Genomic DNA, 13,390 nt, shown 5'->3' on the forward strand with positions numbered 1-13,390 from the left:
GAGATATTAAAATAAGGCTATTTTTTTAAAAACAGATGCTTTCCATATGCTGCCTCTATGTCCCAAAACAATTTATTTTATATATCTCTATATAAAATGCATACACAATTTTGTGTGTGTATGTGTGTGTTTATAAAAAGTAAATAAATTACATATTTCAGAACACAGCAGCCTCATAGGAGAATGATCTACTGTTTAAAAAAAAATAGCTTTATTAATATCTCCTTTTAAAAAATTAAAGCTCCCTTCCATCCCAGGCTCTAACACACATGCACATGCATATACAGAAGCACGCAATTATTAATATCATCACAGTCAGAATTTTCTTTGAAACTGTACTTAGATTGACTGTTCTCTATATTGATAATTTATTTGAAACAGTTTAAAACTGTTTCAGTGGCAGATGGAAAAATAAAACATCTGGAGCTCAGTATCATAATAAGAACAAGCAAAACTAGGGGGTTTCTTCCTGAAATATCTTTGATTTCACCCACATCAAGATGGAAGCAGTTCACAACAACAAGATAAAGGCAGCTTACAGCAACAAAGTGACACTGAAACTGAGAAAATGTATTCACATACAGACACACATGCTGAACTTGAGGTAGATAAAGATTATAAGGGAGCACAAGAAACATATGTGAAAAATGAGGAAGGTGCAAACAAGTTACAGTACAGGGACCCTGCTACATGGCCTAGATGTGATGGCCATGTGCAACAAATTCTGGTGAAACATGGACCTGAACAAGTTCAGGAATTTCACTTCCCTAAAGATGGAAATCAAAGAAAATTCTCTGCACATCATTACAAGAGAAAATTCACCAATGGGGAAGAAAAGCATTGACAGTGACTACAATATTCAGTGTTAAAAGACTCAGGTTTTGCTTCTGCTGCAAGCTGTTTAGCAGTAAAGCAATTGGTGCATCATCCCTTACTGAAAATGGTTCAAAGGACTGGAAAAACATATCTGCAATTCGTTCTTCTCATGAAAAAAGTAGTGAACATTTGGAAAACTTCCTAACCGGGAAAGAACTTGAAACATGACTGAAAAAACAGAAAACTATTGATGAAGAAAATTTATCTGGGATCAAGTGAGAAGAAGAATACTGGCAGCAAATACTGGAGTGACTGATTGCTTTAGTGAGAGTTCTCAGTGGGCAAAACCTGACATTCTGCAGGACAAATGAAAAATTATACAGTGCTGGTAATGGAAACTTTGTAAAATGTATTGAATACATGGCCTTGTTTGATCCAGACATGAAAGAGCATCTATATAAAATAAGTGACCATGAAACACATGTTCATTACCTTGGGAAAAGGCTGCAGAATGAACTGATTCAACTCCTAGCAAATGCTGTTAAAGAGAAAATCTTAGAAGCTGCCCATTCTGCAAAATACTTTTCAATAATTGTATACTGTACACAAAATGTGAGTCATGTTGAACAGATTACAATGATCATTCACTTTGTAGATGTGGCAAAATCTGCAGATGTGGATAATGCTGAAATGATCATAAAGGAACATTTTGGGGGGTTTGTACAGTTGAAGGAAACGACTGGTGCTTTATGACTGGTAGCATTCTACAAGAGCTTGAAGGAATGTCATTATCTGTTGATAACTTATGTGGCCAAGGCTATGACAATGGGAGTAATATGAAGAGTAAAGACAATGGTGTACAAGGGAGAATAATATAAATTAATCCTCAGGCCTTTTTTGTTCCTTGCAATAGACATACTCTGAATTTGGTTGTCAATGATGCTGCCAGATGTTGTTTGGAGGCAAGTAGTTTCTTTGACCTAGTGCAATGCTTTTATGTGTTTTTCTCAGGTTTAACATGCTGTTGGGAAGTTCTTAGTCACCATGTGCCTTCTCTAACAGTGAAACCATTGAGTGAAACAAGATGGGAGAGTCAAATTGATGCCTTGAAGCCTCTTTGCTATGAGCTTGGCAATAGCTATGATGCACTAATTGAAATTTCTGATGATACTACCCTCACAGGTTCATCTGGCAATGCATCACGCACTGATGCAGAAGCTCTTGCAAATGTCCTTTCCAAGTTCAAATTTGTGGTTTCACTCATTTTGTGGTATAACATCCTTTTTGAGATCAACCTTACTAGTAAGCAACTTCAGGCAAAGGACTTTGACATGCATTCTGCTATCCAACAACTGAAATAAAAAAAAAAACATTTCTGGAGGAATGCAGGAGTGATAAAGGGTTTGAAGAGACACTGGTAGATGCTCATGAGCTTGCTGAAGAGTTAGACCTACCAACAAACTTTGAACCAGAACCAGTACACATTCAGAAAAAGAAGCAGCAGTTCACATATGAAACAAAGGATGAGTCAGTTCAGGACCCAAAACAAACATTCAAAATAAACTTCTATTTTGCAGTCCTTAATACTGCAATAGAGTCAGTGAAAGAGAGATTTGAACAGATATATCAGCTTGATTCAGTCTTTGGATTCCTCTACGATATCCATAATTTGCAAAATAAGACATCAAAATAGATAATGGAACATTGGAGGAGGGTAGTGGTTGGATTGGATCTCTCCCACATCATGGGGGGCTCCAATCCACCTCCCCTTCAGTGGAGGTTGGGAAACCTCAGCCCAGAGCTCCCTCCTCTCCCCCTCTCATCCTGAAGATAGCACCAGAGCTGGCAGGTGGAGGCTAGGGGAGAGAGGCTGCAGACACCCAGCCCCTCTCCACTGGATTGGCTCCAAAGTGGAGCTTAATTCCCTTCTCCTCCCCTCCCCCACCCCCAACCAAATAACAAGTGTGAGTTTATAGATGGCCACCAGGTCTCCTCTCAGCCTTCTCTTGTGAAGCCTGAACAGGTTCAGGTCCTGTAGCCTCTCCTCCTAGGGTCTGCCCTGCTTTACCCAGATCATGTGAGTGACCCTCCTCTGGACCATCTTGATGCTGGCCACATCCCTCCTAAAGTGTAGCACACAGAACTGGACACAATACTCCAACTATGGCCTGACCAGTGTTGCATAGAGGGGGAGGATCACCTCCTTGGCCCTGCTCGTGATCCTTCTGTGGATGCATGACAACGTGCAGTTAGCTTTACTGACCGCGTCCTCACATTGGTGGCCCATGTTCATTTTGGCATGGAAAATGCCTCCAAGATCCCTTTCTGCCACTGTGCTTTTGAGAAGGGAGTTCCCCAGCCTATAGGTATGCTGCTGGTTCTTATAGCCCTGGACTTGTCAGTATTGAATCACATCCTATTCTCATTTGCCCACACCTGTAGCCTGTCCAGATCCAGCTGTATCCTGTCCCTCCCTTCTAGCATGCCCACCTCCCCCCAAATCCTGGTGTCATCCGTGAATTTGAATAGGGTACTTTTCACCCCCTTGTCCAAGTCGCTAATAAAGAAATTGAACAGTGCGGGCCCAAGGACTGAGCCTGGGGGGACTCCACTGCCCACATCCCTCCAGGTCGAATATGACCCGTCCACCACCACTCTCTGGGTGGGGCCCCTCAGCCAATTTGTGATCCATCTCACTGTGTAGGCATCAATGCCACAGTTGCCTAGCTTTTTAATGAGAATGGGGTGGGAGACAGTGTCAAAGGCCTTCCTGATGTCCAGAAAGACTACATCCACCACAACACCTGCATCCAATGATTATGTGACCTGATCACAGAAGGCAACCAGTTTGGTCTGACAGGACCTGCCCCTAATGAACCCATGCAGGTTGCCACTGAGCATCATCCCCCCTGTTGGTCCTTCACAGATGTGCTCCTAGATAATTTTCTCAAAGAGCTTCCCCAGGATTGAAGTAAGACTAATGGGCCTATATTTGCCCAGGTCCTCCCTCCTCCTTTTTTTGAAAACGGGGACCACATTGGCCTTCTTCCAGTCTTCTGGCACCTGGGCAGAGCACCACGAGTGCTTATAAAGCTGTGCCAGGGGCCCCGCAATGACCCCTGCCAATTCCCTCAGCACCCTGAGGTGGAGTGTGTCTGGACCTGCTGATTTGAGCATGTCCAGCCCCTCCAGAAGTTCCCTAACTCATTCCTCCCTGACCCTAGGCCTGGCGGAGTCTTTCCTGAGTTGGTCCTGAATCCTAGTGGGGGAGATGTTCTGGTCCCTGCACAAAAAAATGGAGGCAAAGAATTTGTTAAAAAGGTCTGCCTTTTCCTCTGGTGTAGCCACCAGATTGCCAAGCATATCCTGCAGGGGTCCCACGTTACCCAGGGCCTTCTTCATACTCTCCATGTATTTAAAAAAGGACTTTTTATTGTCCTTGATCCTTGATGCAAGCCCTAGTTCCATATCTGCTTTAGCTTTCTTAACAGCCCCCCTATAAATCTGAGCAATGGAGGTATACTCTTTGGTGATAGCCCCTCCCTTCCACTGGGTGTATGCCTCCTTTTTGGCTTTCAGGTGTTCCTGAATGCCTTTAGTGAGCCAGGGGGCTTTTGAGCACTCTTGCCTCCTTTGATTTTCATTGGGACTGTCACCCCTTGGGCTGGGAGGATCATCTCCTTAAGGAACAACCACCCATCTTGGACACCCAGTTCCCCTATCCTCCAGGACCCCAGTATCCTTCCTTCCAATCTCCTCAACTCATTGAAGTTGGCCCTCTTGAAGTCAAGGGCTACTGCCTTGCTGCAGGCCCTTGACACCCTGCACTGGATGGTGAATCTAGTAGGTGATGATCACTGGTGCCCAGGCGGTCAAGAACCTAGCGTCCCCTCACCAGGTAATTGCCTGTGGCCAGGACCAGGTGCAGCAGGGCATTCCCCCTGGTGGGACTGTGCACCTCCTGAGTTAGGTGGAGGTCCTGTATCTCAGCAAGGAACCTTCATGAGTGGTCAGACCTGGCTGACTGCTCCTCCCAGCATATGTCTGGGTAATTTAGATCACCCATGATGACTACATCCCTTGACTTAATTGCCTCCGCAAGCTGACCCGAGAATTCACAGTCCAGCTCTTCCCCTTGGTTGGGTGGTCTGTAGTAGACCCCCACCGTTAAATCCCTTTCCCCATGCCCCCCCTGTATTCTGACCCAGAGCACTTCAGTCTGCCCCTCCTCTAACCCTTCCTGTTAGTTGAGGACGTGTATTGCTCTTTGATGTAGAGCACCACGCCCCTGCCTTTCCTCTCCATTCTATCCCACCTATATAGTCTGTAGCCCCCAATGTTTACCACCAGTCATGGGATGAATCCCACCAGGTTTCTGTGAGCCCTACTATGTCTGGGTTTGTACAAGCTATCTGGAGGGGGAGTTCCTCCTGCTTATTGCCCATACTATGAGCATTAGTGTAGAGGCATTTAAGGCCTTGTATTGGTGTGTGTACCACCCCCTGATTCTTAGGACTATGTGGACTCCTGTCACTTACTTGGGTACTCCTTGTGCATGTCACCTGTCTTGGCTGGGAGGTGTCCTCATGTCCTCCTGTGGCCCCATCCCCCAGCAAAGGTAGTTTAAGACATGCCATATAAGATCAGCCAACCTGGAAGAAAAGACACACTTGCCTTTAGGGGAGAGATGTAGCCCATCCCTCCCAAGCATACCCCCTGTGCGAAAGTGTGGGTCATTGTCCAGGAATCTGAGGCCTGCCTGGTAGCACCAACTCCATAGCTTCTGGTTAACCTCTCCGATGCAGGCCTCTACATCTACTTACCAGGAGAATAGAGGAGAATACCACCTGTGCCCCTGTCTCCTTGAGCTTGGCCCCCAAGGCCTTGAAGTCTTTCATGATGTGGTCTGGGTTGCTCCTGGCTGCGTCATTTGTTCCCACATGGATAAGGACCATGGGGTACTTGTCTGAGGGTCGAATGTAGGCTGGGATCCTCTCTATGATATCCTGAATCTGAGCCCCAGGCATGTAGCAAATCTCGTGTGCCATGGGGTCGGGTCAGCAGATGGGACCCTCCATTCCCCTTTGGATGGAATCCCCAGTGATGAGGACCCAGTGTTTTTTCCTCCTGATGCACCCTCTCTGTGCAGTCTGCATCATGCATGGAGTGGCACCATCCCCACTGGAGGCATCCCCTTCGTCCTACTCCTCCAAGGCTGCCGGAGCCTCACATCTGTTCCTGAATTGTACCTGGGGAGCCTCCACCACACTAGCCTGAGCAGCCCTGGTTCCGGTGGGCACCTTCTGCCACTCCTCCATTGTGCATCTCACCTGGGGGTTCATCTAAGATTGACATACCACCCCTTTACTCATTCATCCAGGACATAGACAGAGATATAAATCAGCACTTCCCAAACTCTGACAGGTTGTGCACCACCAATTTAAAATGATAAAACCTTAAGTACCACCAGCACTTAAAATGGGGGGCGGGGTGGATGTGTAATGGGATGTGGGAGGGTGAATGTACATGTGTGTGGGGTGGGTTGTAGGGTGTGTGTGTATGGTAGGGTATGGAGGGGCTTGTGAGGGGGTGTGGCTGCATGTGTGGGGGAGCATAGGGTATGTTGGGGGGTTGTGTATATGTGGGGGGTTGTGGGAGCAGGGTGTGGGTGCAAGGGGTTTGTGGGGTGTGAGGAAAGGTGAGGGAGTGGGGGGACCCCTGCACTCCCCCTATGGCACAGCAACAGGTGGGGGTGCTCAGGGAACAGGCCAGTGCTGCACACCACAGTGAAGGGCACATCCTCCACTGGGCAGTCTGTATTGCTGGCATCCCCTGCACTCTCCAGGCACAGAACACAAGTCCTGCACACTGGAGCTGGCTGCCTTCCCTGCTGCCCCAAGGGAAGGCACTTGGAGCTTCCCTCCCATGCCACACAGCCCTGGCAACAAAGTCAGCCAGCTCCAGCATGCAGGACTTCTCTCCCATGCCTGGAGATTGTAAAAGCTGCATGTGTACACAGGGAGCACTGGTGATGCACACAGCCCAGCAGAAGTTGCACCCCTCACTGCAATGTGCAATGCTGGGCCATGCTCCACTGAGTGCCTGCACTGGGCACAAGTTCCCTGAGTGCCCCCACCTCCTGCTGTTGCTGCTGCTGCCACCACCTGCCAGGACTGCATACAATAGGGAGGAGTCCCTACACTCCTCACCTTCCCTCACATTCACACACTGCCCACCCAAGCTGTGTGCTGCCATCTCCCCCATGGTCGTGGGCTCTACATTGCCACCAGCCCCAGGCCCAGCCCCATACTCTGCAATCCCACTCAGCAGCAGCCCCACCTCCACTGCTTCCCTACCTGCTTCACAAAGCCAGCAGGAGACTGGGGAAGTGGAGCAGGTCCCCAAGAGCTTCAGCAGCAGTGGCAGCAGCAGTAGCCCCACCCAGGAGCTTTGTGCTGGCTGGGCCGGGCCCTTCTGCTCATGAGGGTAGAAGCAAGGTACAATATGGTATGTTTGGAGGGGGGGGGGGGTACACATAGGTGCCTCATTCCCACCCTCATGGGCAGAAGGTCTGGGCGAAGCAAGTGTACCATTAACAGTTTGTCTGTGTACCACAGATTGGGAACTGCTGATTTAGAGTGTAAGCATTTTGGGACTGAAGCAGTTTTGTCTGTTTGTTGTACAGATTAGCAAAGTGGAGTCCTGATGTATAAATAGGAGGTCCAAGCTACTACCCAACACAAACATTATTTGAAGTGTGTTGAGAAGAACTTTATCTGGCAAACACAGGGGAAATGCATTTGGTGGAGGTGCAGTTAACTGTCTTTGAAAAGTAGCTGCCATCTTCCCCACTAGTGGAGACATAAGTGGACATTATTTTTTATGTCCGTATATCTTTCACATTTTTTGGCACTATCCTATTCCCAGAGGAAAAGTGTACACAGTGAAGTGATTTATGTTGCTAGGGGCATGTCAGTTGAGTGAAAGCATCATGCTGGGCAAGATGGGAACATGACTTCAGTGTCTCTCCTCCTGAAAATGGTTTCTCATAAATCCAACCATCTATCACAGAGAGTACTTAACCTTTTGGACTAAAAAGCATCTTTCCCTGACCAATAGACCCTTCCAAGTAATAGTGACCTGTAAATCCTCTCCTCATGAACTTTGAAGACAGATGACAAGTGCAGGGTACTGCACCTAGGGAGAAAGAACCAGCAGCATACCTACAGGCTGGAGAGGGGATCTGGTGGCCATCTATAAACTGGCCAAGGCCATTGTCTCTGTTCCCCTAAGCACTACTGAGAGTAACAAGGAATAATGGCCATAAGTTGATGGAGAGTAGATTCAGGCTAGATATCAGGAGGCACTACTTCACAGTCAGGGCAGCTAGGATCTGGAACCAACTTCCAAGGGAAGTGGTGCTCGATCCTACCATGGGGTTCTTCAAAAGGAGGCTAGACCTTGCCAGGATTGTTTGACCCCCAGCATTCTTTCCTGCCCATGGCAGGGGGTCGGACTTGATGATCTGCCCAGGTCCCTTCCAACCCTACCTACTATGAAACTATAAATTGTAGGTTTTTAAGCTTCAAACTAACTTTTAACGTCTGTATGGAAATTATACACATACATGCAGACCCAAATGCCCAAATTCCAATATTCTCTCCTAGCTCCAAACTATAAGTAAAGGACTAGTATCAGCACTAACCTCCTGTATGGTCTTTGGGATTTCAAAGTAATAGGCAGAAGTGAATGGAGTATTTCTACTTATAGAAACAAAAGTAACTTATGCTAGTCCCAGAACAGCTGTGCTGCTCCTGTCCATTGAGCAGGTGCTCAATATCAGGGACCTTGCTGTCCCTGCAATGATCAGTCCAGTGCACAAAAGCTTAAATGAATTTCCAAGATTTACAGTCTCTAGAAAGATGCATATATATCCACTGGATAAGAACAATGGGCCACCTGAAAAATATTTGTCAAGAGGAAAAACTGAAAGCATAGAAAACAATGTAAAGGAGGGAAAGATATTGAAGGAAGGATGAAGCAGAACTGGGAAAAGAATAGAAATGTAGCATTTAGCTGTGTGAGGGGGTGGGGGTAGGGAGGACCAAGAAGCAGAGAACAGAGGGATATTTGAGAACCAGGTTCTTTGAGCCATGGAAACAGTGATCCCAAATGTTACTCAGATGTTGGAAGAAAATCAGTATGACCAGAACCAGACATGGTCAGAACACGAATCACTGTAGGTCAGTTTTAACGCTAGTTTTGTTAGAAGGAAGCAGTATCTGATGTGTGAATCCAGGCAGCCAGAAAGAATATTGTTTTGGTAATTAAGAAGAAAGAAAAAAATAAAAAAACATGGAGGGCTTACCACAGTGAGGATAGGAGAACACAAATTTTGAAAAAAAAAAAAAAGGCGGGGGGATGTTTCAAAATGACTTTGTGAAACAAAATCTGAGATCTAGAAATAAGGCAGAAAAATCAAGGACTTTGGAAAAATGTGGGGAAAATTGAAGTCCATTAATGAAGCATAGGGTGAAGAATGAGGACCTTCAGAAAGGCATTTTGGAGCCATGGGCAGAGGGAGACGGAAATCCAGGGCTCCACAGTTAAGTAAACAAAGAAGAAAGATTGAGAGTCATGTTGAAAATATTGCATACATCTCTAGGGAACATTCTCAGACTAGCCTTTCGACATACAAAGTTATTAGCTACATTTAAATAAGCAATGTACGGCCACACCTATTAATAAAGTTGTGTCAAGTAAACAGTCATTCAAAGTCAAACTGAGCTTGTACCCTCAAAGCTATCTTTAATAAAGAGTGTAAGAAACAATTAAGTTTCTTTCTGAAAGGATAGTTCGTTGCCTCACATCCAAAACACAGGCATATGACAGACTGATCTCAGAACTGAGTTATAAGATCTGAGCATTACTGGGTATTGGTTTAAGTAGACATGTATAGGTATGTGTGAAAAAGAAACAGCACTGAAATAGTCCCAGAGAAAGAGAAGAGTGCACCAGATGCAGTCTAATGAACACTGTGTAGCCCAAGAAAAAAAGCCTTATGAGGATTTTGGATTAAGTGCTGTTTTAAGGAGGCTTTAGGATGAAAACAAAGAATATTTTTTTCTGTTGTTTGAGTCTTTGTATGTTTAAGAAAAGAGGACATTGTACTTTATAAATAAAGAAGTCTGCATCAAATACATGACTGACTCCATCATGAATTTCTCCACTTAACAAATTTTTGGACAACTCCACAAATTTTAAAAGGTAGCATTGTATATGACTGTGGCCATGTGGGGGTGAATAATGAAAACTCTCTCCCTGGGGCTCATCTGCCCTGCCTTGAAGTGATGGAAAAATAAGGAGTTAATTCCCCAATGAGAGAGGGTATAAGTAAATCACCCCAGAAGCAGGATAAAAGTAAATTGGTTTATTAGTGAATTCCCCATGGGTTGTGGATAACCCCGGGTGTTCTCACAGCATGCGGTCTTCCCTCGCCCTCCACTGCCGTGCAACCCACTCCCCTGAGGCTATCAGCTCGCCTCCAGTCTCATTCTCTTTCCTTCTTTTGCAGGTACCACTGGATTTTTCCTCCGTGGGACATTCTCTCTACCTGAGGATTGTGGAAATAAGTGTAACCAGGCCTCTTACTTGACTAAGAGGAGAGGCAAAGAGAGAGAACGAGAAGAGAAAAAGATGCTGATGCCATATGTTTCAAAATGTTCTAAGAAAAAAAACAAACCTTCATGCCTTGTTTTGTTTTGATAGCTCTGTGTGCAGATGTTAACATCTTCCTTTCCTTCAAACCAGAAGCTGATAACTGTTCCCAAAACAGTGTTTTTTTTCCTGAATAAGTAAACTGCTTAGTGTGACAAACAAATGATCAACTTCTTTCTGTTTCTCTCAAGGTTGCTTTGTCTGAACTCTGCATCTTTTCTCGCTGTCTAAAGTATAAATACGCTTGTAAACTTGTAGAGGTCAGAGTTCCTTTGAGAACCCTCCTTGTGATCACTTGTATAGCTTTAAATAAACCAAGATGGCTCTGCCAATTCTGATACAACCACAACACGAAGTTTGATTTCTTCCACAGGATCAATCTGGTAAGTATCTGTTCTCTCCCTCTCTCACCTCTTTGCTTCAACGGTCACCGTGTTTACCTTCACCTGGTCAGCGGGTCTTATCAGTGATGTGTTCCAGTGGTGGGTTTGCTGCTCCTGGCTTTCCCCACTGACTCTCCTTACACTGTGCTCCAGGGAACAAAGAAACCCCCTCCCTGCCATGGGCTTTAATAACCACTGGCTCTTAATCAGGCAACATTCACCCTGGGTGCGATCCCTCTCCCCAGCTGGGTCTACTAAGAAATTATCCTTGCCCTGCCCTTGACCTGACTCTCCCCTGTACTCGCGAGTTTATAGCACCAAAGGAATAGGGCTGTTCCTTGCCCGGTTACAATTACCATTAAATAAATCATCTATGTACTTGTTTCAAAATTTTATTTTTGCAAGTAAGATACTTACTTTTAAAAGCAAAACAATAACTATTAATCTAATTTTCTTTTACAACAACAGAGTTGAAGGAACTCAGTATAGTACCTTAAAAATACTTCTTTACACACTTGTTCTAATATTTGCCTGCCATCTGTAATGATTTTACTCAAGTCAGATCACATGGTTTACAACTTCCCCATGACAGAAGCATTACCTCTTAAATGTTTTGCCAGTCTATCCAACATAATAACCGAGTTTTGATGCTCCTTGGAAAATGAGAGAAACAAAGATCCCTTGCATGTGAAATGAATGCAGTAGCAGTCACTCTTGAGTCGTTTTCTTTTCCTCTTTCAGCCTCTACAAGTTTGCACATTACTGCTAACATATGAACTAGCATAAGAAATATCATATACGGGAGTGTGGGTGCTGAAGGGACCCTAGAGATGCATTTACCCAGAGCCTGCTAAATGATACCTCACTGTGGCATACTTCTCAAGACAGGGTTCATGATTATCTCTGTTTTTTTTGTAAAGGACAAAATCTTATTGCTCTGTTAATATTATAAATATTAGTATTCTCTCCCTCCTTCATGTCTTTTGACAACATTCAGAAAACCCAGACATGTAAAAACATAAAATCCTTATGAGGGTATTTGCAGCTTTACTCTGAATTAATATATTCAGAATAATGTGCATCTCCACTAAGATCAAGATCTCCAGTGGCATTTTCATATAAACTGGTCCACCTTGATGTGAATTTATATATTATACACTATTTTACCATAAATATTTTCTCATTCATGATGAAATTCCTCACTGCTTTCTTCTGAGAATTGTTTGGAACCCAAGACATAAAGCAGTTGTATAGGCAGTCTGATAACGTTTTTTTTACTATTAAGATGGAATGCTGTGAAAAATGACCCATGAACCAAGATTTTCAACATGATTTTTCTGTTACAGCTAAATGGACATTTATCAAATGCTTATTAAGATGGCTGTAGAACAAAGAGGAAAATGATGAATCCCTCATGAAAAAGAATTGAATTTTTTCACATTCTAACAAAGCAACATTAATCATTTTTCTTCCCCTCCTTCTATACTCCAATTTCTTATTGAAGTGATGCTTTTGAAGTTGGACTTTTTTTGCTTAGTCATTCTATCTTTCAGATAAGATGAATGAAATCAATACTCCCACAGGGAAATTGAGTACACTAATATTTACATTTATTTTCTCCCTTGCTGCCTCCTTCTAATGCTTTTATCAAAAAATAGGTTTTACAGTGAATTCATATTACAATGTTGTCTAGCTGATACATATATGTCATTTTTTAACCACTATCTCATTACTTAAGATTGTTAACTAGGCTGGACCACATGGAAAAATAAAATACAGTACATTTCAGTAGCAAATATTAGGGCTTTGAACATAACTAACATGTCCTAAACATGCAACTAATCCATACCTACTTAAGTAATGCCACTGAACTCAGCACACATGAGTAAGTACTACTGGCATGAGAAGTATTTGCTGAATGGCATAACAAGAATATTTCAAGGATTTCAATTGAAACCTCTTCATAATGAAAACTAACCCTTTTAGCTTAAACTAGTCATATAGGGTGCCTGTAGACATGCAAGACCTGCTCTGATGCCCTGGAATTACAGTGCATCAGAGCAGACTTATTAAGTCTGCTGGATAGTGCTAATTATCATGCTTCAACAGCCTTGACATCTCGTGAATTCAGTGTCCCCATGCTTCAAAGTGGCAGAGGGGTGCTTTAACTAAACTTGTTCAAGTAGTTTTAGTTAAAGCACGCCCACCACCATTTTGAAGCATGGGATGCTGTATACATAAGCACCCCCACCCCCCTTCATCCCCCATCTCTGGAGCATGTGTAAAGACGTCCATAAAGCCTGGGACTGGGATTTTTTTTATGTATTTATATACTTCCCACTGTAAACCTACAAAAGTGCCTACACTCTTAAGTTATGCCAATGTTTAAGACAACTTACCAAGTCCCGTCAGTTGATTCTTATAAAAACTTTGAAAAAAATTGCTTTGATGTATTAAGTGTAAAAGTGATATTG

The 13,390-nt window shown here is 44.1% G+C and overlaps 1 pseudogene; it reads left to right on the forward strand.

The window, feature by feature from the left end:
• Nucleotides 1-500: 500 nt before the first annotated feature.
• LOC102368558 lies at nt 501-10,471 on the forward strand (annotated as a pseudogene).
• The last annotated feature ends 2,919 nt before the right edge of the window (nt 10,472-13,390 follow it).

This window comes from Alligator sinensis, unplaced genomic scaffold (assembly GCF_000455745.1).
Source record: "Alligator sinensis unplaced genomic scaffold, ASM45574v1 scaffold797_1, whole genome shotgun sequence".
In the NCBI taxonomy this organism is placed as follows: Eukaryota; Metazoa; Chordata; order Crocodylia; family Alligatoridae; genus Alligator; species Alligator sinensis.